At 60.2% G+C, this 12396-nt stretch overlaps 1 long non-coding RNA gene across 1 annotated transcript; it reads left to right on the top strand.

The window, feature by feature from the left end:
- Positions 1-4150: 4150 nt before the first annotated feature.
- Positions 4151-11043, top strand: LOC129393562 (uncharacterized). Its single transcript, XR_008620553.2, has 3 exons — positions 4151-4896; positions 5871-5986; positions 6397-11043. It is a non-coding gene; the product is annotated as an uncharacterized LOC129393562 (long non-coding RNA).
- Positions 11044-12396: the final 1353 nt, after the last annotated feature.

The raw sequence follows: 12396 nt of genomic DNA, 5'->3' as shown, positions 1-12396 counted from the left end.
CTGCAGCAGATTCAGAAAAATCCACGTCATCTATTTGACACGGTTCATTAGCACCTGACGACTGGGGCTCGGAGCGGCCGGTGCGGGTGCAGGCGCTCCCCCAGCCCGACGACCGGGGCTCGGAGCGGCCGGTACGGGTGCAGGCGCTCCCCCAGCCCGACGACCGGGGCTCGGAGCGGCCGGTGCGGGTGCAGGCGCTCCCCCAGCCCGACGACCGGGGCTCGGAGCGGCCGGTGCGGGAGCAGGCGCTCCTGGTGGAAGCAGTGAACAAATACACACGTCATTCTTCTCCTTTCTCTGCTCTTGATAGAGATCCTGGGCATCCGAATTTAATTTTGCCTCTAATAAAAATGCCCATTGCCTGATGAGTCTCATTTATGGCTCAGACCGACTTCAAGAGTGGGTCCTACAGGAAGCAGCATGCGGGGGGGCCTGTCCCCAGGAGCGGGGCAGCCTCGAAGGGCCCCAGCAGGGGTGCAGGGCAGGCTGGTGTTGACCAGGGGCCCAACCACACAGAGCGTGGGGGTCCTCCCAAACACTCCCTCGTCATCACAGGCAAGTTTAGCTCTGGTCGAAGCAAGGGGAAGGTGAAGGGCAGACTCCAGGGCGGGGGCCCCCTCTGAGAGGGCTGCAGGGACAGCTCTGGGGTCTGCAGAGAGGGGCAGCAGCAGACACACCTGGGCGCCCTCTCCTCACTGGGCAGCTTTGGGGAAATTACTTTCTCCTTCTGAACTGCATTTAATTCAAACAAGAAATAATACGGGCTCCAAAGCTTTGCTTTGAGGATTAGGAAAAAAGCACATCATAACTGTTATATTCCTAGGTGGTTTTGATTTTTTTTATTTGCTTCTTGTATTTCCTAAATTTTCTGCAAAGAAACTTGTCTGCAACGAAGGATAATTGGCTCTTTTGTTTATTAATATTCATTTGACACCCACTGCACAGCAGGCGCTCTCCCTCACAGCAGCGGCCCATTCCCGAGCCGCGTGCAGTGCCTGGCTTCTGGCCCGAGACACAAGGAGGGCTTCTAGAGGGATCACCGTCCACGCTGACACTGCTGTCCAGCGACCAGTCCCCATGCTGGAGCTCACTGGCTGGTGACTAGTCCCCGTGCTGGAGCTCACTGGCCGGCAACCAAGCCCCGCGACCAGTCCCCATGCTGGAGCTCACTGGCCGGCAACCAAGCCCCGCGACCAGTCCCCGTGCTGGAGCTCACTGGCTGGTGACCAGTCCCCATGCTGGAGCTCACTGGCCGGCGACCAAGCCCCGCGACCAGTCCCCGTGCTGGAGCTCACTGGCCGGCGACCAGTCCCCGTGCTGGAGCTCACTGGCCGGCGACCAGTCCCCGTGCTGGAGCTCACTGGCTGGTGACCAAGCCCCGCGACCAGTCCCCGTGCTGGAGCTCACTGGCCGGCCCGCAGGCCGCCTGTCACACCACGTCCTCCCCACCTGCCAGGCACTGGCTCACCAGCCTGCCGGGCCTGTGAATGCCCCAGTCCCAATCACGAGGCCCTCCCATGTTTGTGCCCAGCGCTGCTGTAACACAGGACCACAGCAGGTGGCTTCAGACAGCAGAATTGATTCCCTCACAGTCCCAGAGTCCAAGGCCCAGGTGCCAGCCCGGCTTCCTCTGAGGGCTCCGGGGCTCCTCCCACCTCCTCCCTCGCTGGGCCTGACCCGTCTCTGCTGCCGGTGGCCTGTTCCCCACCCCACCCCCATGTGTCTCCTCCACGCCTGCACCCTCCCGTCACCTTGCAGGGACACCAGCCTCGGATTCAGGGCCCACCCTGCTCCAGGGTGGCCTCATCTTAATGTTCCATCAGCTAAGGCCTTCTCTTTAAATAGGTCTCATTCGGGGGTTCTGGGTGGATGTGAATTTTGGAAAGACAGCCCATGACCTTCTCCTATTGCCCAAATAGGCCCAGAAACTTCCCCGAGTCCTCCGAGGTGCAGAGCTGTGCTGAGGTCTGTGGGGAGAAGAGAAAGGCTGACCTGCCCCGCTGGACACGTGCTATCCCCGAGCCCCTTAGTCCATCGTCAGAACGGCCCCTCGACATGTGCGTGGCCAATGAGCACACGGAAAGGCACAACGTCAGCAGGCACCGGGGGCTGCAGAGGAAAGCCACGGCGGCCGGACTGGCTAACGCACCCACGGGCAGCACGGGCGAGCCTCGGAGCGCCCCAAACGCCCACCCGCTGCTGGCGGGATCAGGAACGGCTACGGGCACTCGGAGCCACCATGGGTCACCACCTCCCTATAACCACCTCCCTATAACCAAAGGTAACTCACAGCACCCCGGCCCGGCAATCTCACACCTGGATTCACCCAAGGGGCCTGAAGACACGTCCCCAAAGACTTACAGTAAAATACTCATACCGGCTTTATTCACAATAGTCCAGAGCCGCAAGCAGCCCAGTGCGTGAGCCCTCAAGTCAGGGGCGGCCTCTGCGGGGCCTGTGCCTGAAGCGGCTCTTGGCGGAGAGGAGGAGCGGCCGCGCGGCAGGAGAGAGCCCAGGGGGCCAGGGCGCGGGGAGCCGGCCCGGGCAAGCGCACACCCGCCCCTGGAACCCGCACAGCCGGTCACCGCACGCCCAGCGGGGTCAGAGCCGAGGCTGCCTGTGACCGCGTGAGCTGGGCGGAGGGCACAGGATCTGTCTGGATTTTCTGTGCAACGTCCTGGGAATCTAAAACTACGTCAAAGTAAAAAGGCTTTTTGTTTTTGTTGTTGTTTATTCTACTTTAATTTCTAGGGCACATGCGCACAACGTGCAGGTTTGTTACAGACGTCCACCGGCTTCGGAGGTGCCGTGCAGAAAGCGGCTGCCTGAGGCCGGGAGAGGCGCCGGGGAGGGCGGGGAGGGGCGGCGGGGAGGGGCGGCGGGGAGGGCCGGCGGGGAGGGGCGGCGGGGAGGGCCGGCGGGGAGGGGCGGCGGGGAGGGCCGGCGGGGAGGGCCGGCGGGGAGGGCCGGCGGGGAGGGCCGGCGGGGAGGGCCGGCGGGGAGGGGCGGCGGGGAGGGGCGGCGGGGAGGGGCGCCGGGGAGGGCGGGGAGGGCCGGCGGGGAGGGCCGGCGGGGAGGGGCGGCGGGGAGGGGCGGCGGGGAGGGGCGGCGGGGAGGGGCGGCGGGGAGGGGCGGCGGGGAGGGGCGGCGGGGAGGGCGGGGAGGGCCGGCGGGGAGGGCCGGCGGGGAGGGGCGGCGGGGAGGGGCGGCGGGGAGGGGCGGCGGGGAGGGGCGGCGGGGAGGGCCGGCGGGGAGGGCCGGCGGGGAGGGCCGGCGGGGAGGGGCGCCGGGGAGGGGCGCCGGGGAGGGGCGCCGGGGAGGGGCGGCGGGGAGGGGCGCCGGGGAGGGGCGCCGGGGAGGGGCGCCGGGGAGGGGCGCCGGGGAGGGGCGCCGGGCAGGGGCGCCGGGCAGGGGCGCCGGGGAGGGGCGGCGGGGAGGGGCGCCGGGGAGGGGCGCCGGGGAGGGGCGCCGGGGAGGGGCGGCGGGGAGGGGCGCCGGGCAGGGGCGCCGGGGAGGGGCGCCGGGGAGGGGCGCCGGGGAGGGGCGGCGGGGAGGGGCGCCGGGGAGGGGCGGCGGGGAGGGGCGCCGGGCAGGGGCGCCGGGCAGGGGCGCCGGGCAGGGGCGCCGGGCAGGGGCGCCGGGGAGGGGCGCCGCGCAGGGGCGCCGGGGAGGGCGGGGAGGGGCGGCGGGGAGGGGCGGCGAGGGGCGGCGGGGAGGGGCGGCGAGGGGCGGCGGGGAGGGGCGGCGGGGAGGGGCGCCGGGGAGGGGCGCCGGGGAGGGGCGCCGGGGAGGGGCGCCGGGGAGGGCGGGGAGAGGCGCCGGGGAGGGGCGGCGGGGAGAGGCGGCGGGGAGGGGCGGCGAGGGGCGGCGGGGAGGGGCGGCGGGGAGGGGCGGCGAGGGGCGGCGGGGAGGGGCGGCGGGGAGGGGCGCCGGGGAGGGGCGCCGGGGAGGGGCGCCGGGGAGGGCGGGGAGAGGCGCCGGGGAGGGGCGGCGGGGAGAGGCGGCGGGGAGGGCGGGGAGGGGCGGCGGGGAGGGGCGGCGGGGAGGGCGGGGAGGGAGGGCGGGGAGGGCCGGCGGGGAGGGCGGGGAGGGGCGCCGGGGAGGGGCGGCGGGGAGGGGCGCCGGGGAGGGCGGGGAGAGGCGGCGGGGAGGGCGGGGAGACGCCGCCGGAACATGCATCACACCCCGCGGACCTGCACCCGAGACGGGCGCCGCCCGCCGCATGGGACCCGCGCGCAATGACTTCAAAGGGAAAAGGGCCGCTCCAGGCCCCGCCCTCGACTCCTCCGTCGCTGCGTCTCCTCCTCCCTCCGGCCGTGGGCGCCTCCGTGCTCCGTCCACGGAAGGACAGGCCCCGCCCCGACTCCCTCGGCGAAGAAGCCCCCGCGGCCGGCCGATCTCCGTGGACTCCGCAGGAGCGGCCCCGCCCCTCACACTATGCCGGGCGGTTCCCTCCGAGCCCCGCCGGGACAGCGTCTACGCTGCACACACCACAGAGAAGCCAGAGGACGGTGCCTGCACCGGACACAGCACAACACCAGCACAGGACAGCGTCCACACCACACACACCACAAGTGAGCCTAGGGAGCTGTGTCTACACTGCAGACGTCGGCCTGAGCACACACGTCTTCGTGCAGGCCCAGCAGAGGGGGAAAAACACCTCCCCGAGGGTGGAAGAGTTGTGGCCAGCAGACAGATGGACGGACAGACGGACACAGGCGAACAGGCAGCCCAGGGGTGAGCTGAGCCGGTCAAATGGGCCAGGACCCGGCTCCGTGTGCCCTTCACAGTCAGGATGACAGAACCCCATGGAATATGAAAAATGCCGGGAGACAGACCCCGGAGGCACAGCTCCTCACCGGGCAGGGAGGCCGCCAGAGGGAAGCGCAGCTCCAGGTGCGCGCCCCCCCACCCCCACCCCATCCCCCGCTGGGCAGGGAGGGACCCCACCTGCGCCCTCAGGCGGTGCTCAAGGTGGGGATAGGGTGAGCTGCAGAACTGATTTCATCTCTGGAATAAAATGGAATGATGGGTTTGTGTGAAATCAGGACAGAGCTGGGGAGGTGGCGGAGTGGGGACGGGAAGAGGGCAGAGCAGTGGGCTCATTCCCCGGAATCAGCCTCTCCTGGCCCGGCTTAGTCACTGAGGGAAGCTTCTCTGTGTATTGAGCCTGGCTGCCCAGAGAGCAGCCCCACCCTCCCTCCTGCTCCTGCTCCTCCTCCTCTCCCTCCCCCAACTTCTCGTCCCCTCTTCCTCATCCCTGCCCCCCACCTCCAGCCTGACTCTAACGCTGCACTGGCCTTTAGTGTCTCAGAACACAGAGCAGTTGCTGGGCAGAATCCCCCGTGCCACGATGGGTCCACACACAACACGGGAACTAAACCACCCGAAACGCAGCAGGTTAAAGCAGCGCTGGGCTCCTGGTCCTCACACTTCTCTGGGTCCATGGGGGCTCCCTGGGCTGCCTCATGGGCAGCCATGGTCACCAGCAGGGCTGGCCAGGCCGGGCAGCAGACGGCTCCTGGCAGCTGGCGGGTGGGGCTGGCGTCGCTGCGGCCTGGGCTGTCCTCCGCACGGCCTCCTGCCTCAGTTTTCTGTTTCTGATGAGCCCCGTACCTAGCGGTTCAGAGCAACGCCAGTTCATCCCCTGGCAGCTTCCATGGCCAGGACTCAGCCAGGGTGTGGGTGGATTTGCCGCTCAGGGCTCACAGCCTGGAGTCCAGGTGCCAGCAGGGCAGGTGCCGTTCTGCAGGCTCTGGGGAAGAACCTGCCTGCAGGCTCTGGGGAAGAACCTGCCTGCAGGCTCGCGGGGGGACCTGGCAGCTCTGGGGGCCTGCAGCGGCAGGGCTGAGGTCCCGGCCTCCTTGCAGGTTGTCAGCCGGGTCCCCTCTCGGCTCCTGAAGGCTGCCGGCATCTTCCTCTCAAGGGCCCTTCCCATCTTCCAACCGGAAACAGCATGGCCGGTTCTCCTGGCTCTGAGGCGCTAGTGAGTAGGCGAGGCCACCCCGATGACCCCCCTTTTGAGTTAAACTGAGGACGGGGCACGTCCTCACGTTCCAGGGCTCCCGTGGAGAAATTCCGCACACCACTCTCACCTTCCTGTAGGTCAGGCCGGTTCCTTCTGCGGTGGGCGTGGGAGAGCCGCAGCCCAGTGGAGGCGTTTTAAGGCCTCACACCCCTTCCACCATGTTCTACCAACCACGGCAAATCAAAGGCCACCGAGACCCAGGGCCTCGGGACACAGACCCATCCCGGGAGGGGAGGTGCCGCCCACAGTCCCACCAGTGCATGGACACGGGGAGAATTGCCGGGACCCCGGGTTTGGTGAATCCGGCAGCCTGCCCTCTGCCCCAGAGTCCCTTCCCCTCTCATAAAACCGCATTCTCCCCTCCCTAGATCACCAGAGCCCCATCTGATTAAGGCATCGAGATCAAAGCTCAGCAGAGGGCGGCTCATGATGGGCAGCTCAAAAAAATAAACCCACCAATCAGAGTCCGTGTTCCTGTGACCGGTGGCGGGTTCGGATGCACAGGAGGCTTCTCAGTGCCGTTCCTCATCTCGGAACCTGCCACCCCACTCAAGCCCGACATAGGCCGGGACAGCCGGGACGGCCACAGCGAGGGCAACACGAGGCACATCGACATCCTGAGGCCCCCGGGCCTGTCGCCGAGTCCCGGCTTGGGGAGTGTCCCCGGGCCACACTGGTCCTGCTTCCAGCTGTGTGGTCTCCCAGGCGCGTGGCTCCTCCCTCCGGGGCCCAGGCTCTGGTGTGAGCCACTTTTTCCGTAGGAGACGCCCGTGCTTGCAGCTCACGCCTTTGTCTGGTGCCCTGGCCTCACACCTATAGGAATTGGGTACCTGGGGGCCTCTTCATCTTTACTTGTCTCAGCTTAGAGAAGCCCAGCTACACTTCCTCCATGCCTGGATTCATGCACGGCACCACAGGGTGAGGCCTGGACACCCTCACGGGCACTGGGGCTCCACGGATGCAGAAGGCAGCCTGGCCCAGTAGCTCGGGGGTCCGAGATGGAGGTGGAGTAAGACAGAGTGACAAAGGCTGCGTCCTGGAGGCAGGCTCGGAGCCTCCCTGAGGTCAGAGAGCCCGCGTGCGCCAGGAAGCCACACCTGCAGGACCCAAGTCGGAACTCAGAGGCTGGTACAGCCGCGGTGCTTGTCGTGTAGATAAGAATGGCCTCCTCTGGCGGCCAAAGTTAATTAAACTGACAATCTTGATAAGTTGCACAGTTACCTGCTCGGGGACAAAGAAGATGGGAGCCTTGTTTGTGGTTTCTTCTTGTTCTTTCCTGTGCCCCACAGTCATTTTAAAATTAAATTAAATGGCTTATCTGCACTAACCCAAGTTGACCGGCTGGTATTTCCTGGGCGGCGAAGTGGTGGCTGCCCGGCCTGTGCCCTGCACACGCTCCCCATCAGAGCACAACGTCGTCGGGCCACGCTTACAGGGCTTTGAAGATGGATTTCAAAACTGGGATCATTTCCCCCTTAACGGGCATAGTTCAGTGAGATCTGACTTTTTCCCTTTCTAACCTCAGAACATGGCCTTCCTGGGGGTGTCCAGTGGCTGGTCCCGATGTCCCCACAGAAATGAAAGCGGCCTCCTGGGCAGTGCTCAGCTTCTGTCTGGCTTTGGGGGCTGCAGGAAGCAAGAGGTCCTGTCTCAGCAGCAAAGTCGACGCCAGGGCTCAGCTGACCGCAGCCCTCCCTCCCTCCCACCGACTCCGACCGTGGCTCAGAGGGAGGTCAGGAGCTGCGAAGGGAACAGGGAAAATTTACTGGTTCTGACCCAATGAAGACAGGGGGACTTGTTACATATTCAAATGAAACAAAATAACACAGCAGCTCTTCAGATGTGTAAGAAAAGGAGGGAGGGAGGGAGGAAGGAAAGAAGAAAGAAAAAGAAAAGGAAGGAAGGGAGGGAGGGGCGGAGGGAGAGAGAAAAGAAAGGGAAAGAAAAGAGAGGACGCAGAGGTTGCCACAAGGCAAAGAGCCATTCCAGAAGAAAACAGCCCCAGGAATGGAAGAGCACTGCGCAGGCACCTCTCACTTCAGAAGATCGAAGCTGGCAAACTTGTAACAGAAGACCACGGGGTTTAGGTGACAAAATTGAAGAATGAGATGAAAACAACCGATCACAGCGTTGAATAAACGAAAGAACACCCAAAAAACACCAAGATGAAACGAGAGAACCCAGAGGAGCGGAAACCAGACTAAGCACAGCTGAAAACTGAGCTGCCGACGAGAAAAAATGCTTGTGGCAGGGGCACCGATTCGAGATGGTTTTTAGTTTTTGACACCAGGTCTTGCTGTGTCACCCAGGCTGGAATGTAGGGCACGTTCTCAGCTCCCTGCACCCTTGACCTCCTGGGCTCAGGTGATCCTCCCGCCTCAGCCTCCCAGGTAGCTGGGACCACAGGTGCACGCCACCACGCTGGGCTCATGTTTTTTTGGAGAGATTGGGTCTCGCTGTGTTGCCTGGGCTGGTCTCAAACTCCTGGGCTTGACCAATCCACCTGCCTCAGCCTCCCAAAGTGCTAGGATTACAGGCATGAGCCACAACACCCGGCCAAAAATGTTTTAATACATAGGGTGAAGCAACAGAAAAAATGATAATGAATTATTTGGAATACACACAAAGATAAGTCTGCACAGGGAGAAGAGGTGCCTCTAAGAAAGAAAACCTCAAAAGTAAAACGGGAGAGCTGCTTAAAGCTATCACACAAGAAAATTCACCTGACATGAAAGAAGGATTAATCTGTACATTTAAATAGACTGTGTTTCAGGAAAAGATGACACAGAATTTTATACTGGCACATGATCCAGGTGGAATAAATACAGCCAGACCCTGACAAGAGGGAAGTCAGCCCCAGGCATCACGCCAATGCTTGATGTCAAAAGTCAATGGGTGCCAGGTACGGTGGCTCACGCCTGTAATCCCAGCACTTTGGGAGGCTGAGGCGGGTGGATCACGAAGTCGGGAGATCAAGACCATCCTGGCTAACACGGTGAAACCCCGTCTCTACTAAAAATACAAAAAATTAGCCGGGCATGGTGGCCGATGCCTGTAGTCCCAGCTACTCGGGAGGCTGAGGCAGAAGAATGGTGTGAACCCGGGAGGCAGAGCTTGCAGTGAGCCGAGATCGCGCCACTGCACTCCAGCCTGGGTGACAGAGCAAGACTCTGTTTAAAAAAAAAAAAAAAGTCAGTGGGATGGGTCTTCTGCTCCTGGGAAGATAGAGCAGAGGTATTTTTCTCTATTCATCTCACTAAGTATGGCATAAAACTCTATATGAGAAAACTTAGGACCCTGCAGGGTGGAGAGAAGCAGGCTGGCTAGGGACCTCAGGACCCAAAGGATGATGTGGTGGTGAAGGCCTTGGATTTTCTTCTTGCTTCATCGATCCCATGCTTGGACTTGAAGAAGCTGGTAATCCAGAAACAAGGAGCAAAAAATAAAAATTAAAAAGCTCCAGCACAAGCCTGATCAATTCAATCATCAAAGCTCCCACCTCAAGAAACTACGAAAAAGGAGCAAAATCAACCCAATGCAAGCAGACAGAAGGAAAGAAAAAATGACAGAAATCATGGAAAGCAAAGCAGAGGAACAATACAGAAAGTCAAAGAGCTGGTTTCTTTAAACATATGTAAATGGGTGAACCTCTAGCAAAAATGACCAAAAAAAGACACAAATCACAAGTATCAGGAAGGAATGAGACACACACCAACCCCACAGATATAAACATGAAAAGAACAAGGGCAGCTGGACACGGGGGCTCACGCCTGTGATCCCAACACTCTGGGAGGATCACTTCAGTCCAGGAGTTTGAGATCAGCCTGGGCAACATAATGACACCCTTTTTGTACCAAAAAAAGTTTTAAAATTAGCCAGGTGGTACCTGCCTGTAGTCTCAGCTACTTTGGAGGCTGAGGTGGGAGGATCACTTAAGCCCAGGAGATTGAGGCTGCAGTGAGCTATGATTGCACCACTGCACTCTAGCCTGGGTGACAGAGTGAGACCCTATTAAAAAAAAAAAAAAAAAGGAATAAGGAAATATTTGACAACCCAGTTGAAATAGACCAATTCCTAAGAAAACACAGCAGACCACAACCTACCCAACATGAACCAGACAGTGTGACTACCCCGTAACTATGAAGGAAATGTAATATATAATTATAAAACTCCTAATAAAGGAATCTCCAAGCCCAGATTGTTTGGCAAATTTTACCACACATTTAAATAAACATTTACCCCAATTCTATGCAACTCTTCCAGCAAATAGAAAAGTAGAGAACATTTTCTAGTTCATTTTATGGATTAACAGTACCCAGATACCAAAACTAGATAAAAATCGTACCAAAAAAGAAAATCAGACCAATATCTCTTATGAATATAGATGGAAAAATCCTTAACAAAATGTTAGCAAATTCTGCAATATATGAAAAGAATCATATGCCACGTACAAGAGAAGGTTAACCCGGGGACACAAGTCTGGTTCAATTATTTTTAAATCTGTCAATATAATCCACAATTCTAACAGGCTCAAGAAAAAAAATCACACAATCTCACAGAAAAAAAGCGTGATAAAATTCAACATGGATTCATGACCAAAACTCTCAGAAGGAACAGAGAGGAGCTCTGTTCCCCCAGCTCAGTAAGGAGCATTGACAAAAATACCCACAGCTGGTATCTTACTCAACAGTGAGAGAAGACCACTTTCCCCAATAGAGGAGCACAGCCAGGGTGAGCGTGTCACCACGCTCTCTCAGCCCAGCACTGGAGCTCTCATCACCGGTGCCATCATGCCAGGAAAGAACAGAAAAGGCGTCTGGCTGGAAAGGAGAAAGTGGCACCATCTGACACTCATGCTCAGCCCCCACACTGGCTCGGTGAGGCGCTCCAACCAAGAATATTCTGACCAGAATGACTCTTGGGACACTCGTGGGATGGGAAAGACTCCCAGAGGCTGGAAGTTGTGGTGACAAGAGCTTGAAGCCACCAGGGGCTACCGCACAGGCCCGAACATGGAGCCAAACCAGAGAAAGCAGAGGTGGCCATTTGAGCCCTGGATCAAGCCACACCTGAAGGCAGTTACCAATAGGAGTCAACACACTCCCGATTGCCTGAATCAGTTTTGGTTTGTTTTTCTGTCACTAGCAACCCAATGACTCCTAAGTAACATAAAGGGGGATGGTCTCGTGTTTGGAGGAAGAGCGAGGCCTGGGGGGACGTTTTCTGTTGTTGTTAGGATGGGAGGTTTGAACTGTTTGCCAGCTGAAAGGGAGCAGTGCCTGGGAGAGGCAGATCCAAGAGGCTGGGCTCTCAGGGAACCCAGAGAGAGGAGAAACAGCCACAGAGAGTGAGAGAAGGAGAGGAACACCAGGGGGACACAGGGACGTCCGGCCCCACTCCTGTTCATCTGAGGACAGACACACAGTTCCACGCACCATTCACCCGAGGACAGCCACGTGGCCCCACGCACCGTTCACCCGAAGACAGATACGCGGCCCCACGCACCGTTCACCCGAGGACAGACACGTGGCCCCACACATTCATTCGGCCCCACACATTCATTCCCCAGGCACTTATCGAGGGCATACTGTGCACCCACGCTGCCCTTAGCTCCTTCCCCAGAATTTTCCATCGTGAGCCCCTCTCCCACCAACACCCTGGGCCATTGCCACCTTCTCCAGGAATACTCAACTGTGGAGAGCAGAGAAACCGACTTCCCGCCCACATGGACCCTGCAGAACCTGTGCACCTGGGAGTGCTCGGAGTCAAGGCTCTCCCCATCCTGCTGCCCAGGGGCAGATGGTCAGCGGCCACGGCTGCCTCCACCAGCACACGTTCAACCATGCCACACATGCCACACACGTGATGCACACGATACACCATCATACAAACACAACACACATGCAACACACATGACACACAATACACATGATAAACATACAATACACACACCATCATCCAAACACGCACCACACACACATGCAACACACACCATGCACACACAATACACACACCATCATCCAAACACACACCACACATTGAACCACACAACACACACGTATGCAATACACACGTGCCACACCACATTCAACCACATGACACCCACACGACACACACACAATACACACACCACACATTCAACCACACAACACACACGTACACAATACACCACCCACGAAACACATCACACACGCCACGCAGCCACACAAGGCTCACACACCACACACTCTCCAGCCCTCCTGCCCACCCAGGGGCGCCACAACTGCGGTGCTGTCCCGGCCACACCTGGGCGGGTGGGAAGGTCAAGGTGAGCCCCGGGGCCCCCAGGCCTGGAGGGTGCAGGGAGAGGAGGAGCGGAGGTGCAGGCA

Source organism: Pan paniscus, chromosome 10 (genome assembly GCF_029289425.2).
Source record: "Pan paniscus chromosome 10, NHGRI_mPanPan1-v2.0_pri, whole genome shotgun sequence".
In the NCBI taxonomy this organism is placed as follows: Eukaryota; Metazoa; Chordata; class Mammalia; order Primates; family Hominidae; genus Pan; species Pan paniscus.
The sequence above is the reverse complement of the archived record's forward strand: the minus strand, read 5'-3'. Positions and strand labels throughout refer to the sequence as shown.